Source organism: Primulina tabacum, chromosome 6 (genome assembly GCF_025594145.1).
Source record: "Primulina tabacum isolate GXHZ01 chromosome 6, ASM2559414v2, whole genome shotgun sequence".
NCBI lineage: Eukaryota > Viridiplantae > Streptophyta > Magnoliopsida > Lamiales > Gesneriaceae > Primulina > Primulina tabacum.
The window spans coordinates 33,788,092-33,790,868 of NC_134555.1; the positions used below are offsets into that span (position 1 = coordinate 33,788,092).

General features: G+C 44.5%; 1 non-coding gene across 1 annotated transcript; it reads right to left on the reverse strand.

The window, feature by feature from the left end:
* Positions 1-1,805: 1,805 nt before the first annotated feature.
* On the reverse strand, positions 1,806-2,114 carry LOC142550410 (18S ribosomal RNA). Its single transcript, XR_012821368.1, has one exon. It is a non-coding gene; the product is annotated as an 18S ribosomal RNA (ribosomal RNA).
* Between the last annotated feature and the right edge of the window lie 663 nt (positions 2,115-2,777).

Below are 2,777 nucleotides of genomic sequence, written 5' to 3' on the forward strand. Positions count from 1 at the left end.
GAAAGTCAAGGGGCTTTAAAGCTTACCTTATTATTCGAAAAAGGTTTGGAACCCTAGTTTTCGCCCCAACCTAGGTTAGGGGGTCGTTAGACCGTAGCTTGCTGCTGAAAAACGAATAGGCTAGCGCGGCTCGCTTCGCTCTTCAAGCTCCCCACCCCCTGACTCAACATCTATAAAAGAAAAAGGAGCCCTTTCTCCTTTTCATAATAATAAGGTAAGCTTTAAAGCCGTAGCTTGCTGGTTTTTCCATCATCCAATCCACAACAAATCGAATGAAACCTGGCGAAAAAGAAGTGAACACTTTGCTGAGGCTCTGACAAGACGTGTTTGTTTTTCTTCAAACCCCCAATCCGCTCTCGCTCGCCGCTACTAACGGGGTCTCGGTTGATTTCCCTTCCTTTAGCTACTAAGATGTTTCAGTTCGCTAAGTTTGAAAAGTCCAAAGAGCGCAGACTAGCCACGGAGCTTGGATACGGTTTCCCGATTGGAGATCCATGGATCACAGACGGTATCTCCCCATGGCCTTTCGCCTCTTCAAGCGTCCTTCCTTCTCAATGCCGGGGCATCCATCCAATGCATTCTTTTCGATCTTGTACCCGCTTGCTTCTAAATCTTACGTTTCGCTTCGCTACACTCCAACCATAGGCTACACAAGCTTCGGTGCGGTACGCGGAACACCAACCCAATCTCGACAAAGAAAATTCAAGTACAAGCAACTCCATCTCTTTCGGACCCTGACGTGAATGGCCGCTTTCTATAAATTGGAACTAAAAAATAGGCGTTTTTCAATTAGTTAGACTTCACACACTATATAAACAAATATAACAAGCGTGCGATACAAAGCATCAACCTACGGAAAAACGAATGACTATGGAGTGCAAGCCCTACACTAGATAGACTATGGGTAGTTCAGGTGCGCTTAAAGTATTATATAACGCATGCCGATGTTGCCACCAAGAAAGAGTTTTCTTTGACTGTGAAAAGAAAGATGTCACCGGGCGTTCTAGGGGCAACAGTTTGGCTGTTTTGCGTACGAAATTTCTCTTCAAGCCCTGTTCATTCACAAGCTACATCGGTGATTAAGAAGGCGTTGGGATTGAATGACAGAGCTTCTTTTTCTTTCGCTTGGGCGGATATCTGGTGAAGGTGAATAGGGTGAGGAAGGGAAAGTGCAACACTATGAGACTCCTTGGGCTAGGTCTCGAATGTATCTATCGAATTCTTCCCTAGAGTGGAAGGTGGGCATGAAAAGGAGACTTTGGGTTGGATGAGTTTGGAAGCTTGCAGCTAAAGGTGAACCTCTATTGACTTCATGTTTGAGAATGAAGGTCTAGTTTGCTGCAAAAGGTTTTTTCTTTTAGATCATCAAATAGCTACTTACTCTCAACTGTCGAGATAGGTCCTGCCTGTTCGAGTCGTAAGAGAAAAGGAGCTTTAGCTTGGCTGTGTAGGTTTCTAGGAAGCCGGTGTTAGGGACTTTCCAGTTTCTGGCCTAGCCCTAGCCGACTCTAGCTCATAGGCTCAAGTTCAAGTGACATACATGACGGCCAGTTGTGTTTCAGTACAATTGATATCGCAAGCAACTGGAATCAGTGACTTGACTTCAAGAACCAGACCTTCTAACATCATATTTTGTCTAAGCCACTTTTCTTATTTGTTCAAACACACCTTCTCGGTTTGTATGAGCATGTCCGCCTAGAACCGCTTCTAAAGCTAAAGATAGGTACGGAATGAGCCGGGGGTGAAGTCCATAATGAGAACATCGATTAAGAAAACCCGGCCTTGCCGTCTTTCCAAGCAGGCCCAGGCGGGATACTTAACGCGTTAGCTACAGCACTGCACAGGTCGATACGCACAGCGCCTAGTATCCATCGTTTACGGCTAGGATGGGGTATCTAATCCCATTCGCGCCCCTAGCTTTCGTCTCTCAGTGTCAGTGTCGACCCAGCAGAGTGCTTTCGCCGTTGGTGTTCTTTCCGATCTATACGCATTTCACCGCTCCACCGGAAATTCCCTCTGCCCCTACCGTACTCTAGCTTGGTAGTTTCTACCGCCTGCCAGGGTTGAGCCCTGGGGCGTTAAAGTTTTTTATTTTTACAAAAAAGAATCTATTTTTATACAATACATTAGACTAAGAGTGCATTGCACCTGGACGACTCATTACCGATCAAGCTCTGATTTCTTTTGAGACTTTCATTTTATGCGAAAAAAAGAGGTTCATTGGCCTAAAGCTCGACATGAGTCAGGCCGGGTGGAATGGGTTTTCTTTAAATAAATTATGCCCCCTATCTCTATAAATACAAAGGTGCTTTGGATAGGATATGGGTCAGTCATGAAGTGTTTATCCTCCTTTTATTCAACTATTTATGGAATGGAGATCCGGGGCAGAACTTCACTCCTGAAAATGGTATGTTGGGTAGGGACTCAAGATACCTATTTTTTTTCTGTGTGCGGGAAGGGCTTTCATAACATAAAGGCTTAGAGATGAATAAATTAGAGGTGACCTACATGGTATCCAAATCAGTATAAGATATCCTCCTATTCTCCTTCTACAAGGCAAGCACAAAAAAAGGGGTTTAGATCACTCCCTGACCCAAAAGAAAATGGCTTTCTAGCCTGGTCCCCTTGCAAGGAGTTGAACCACAAACACAAAACAAGAGTAACTGATTGAGGATGAGCTAAAAAGAAAAATAGGAATCCGGGGATGGGGACGGGAAGAGGATTTGGCTTGGGCATTTTTTTTTATAATAGGCTTACAAAGTCTTTATGCAAAGAAC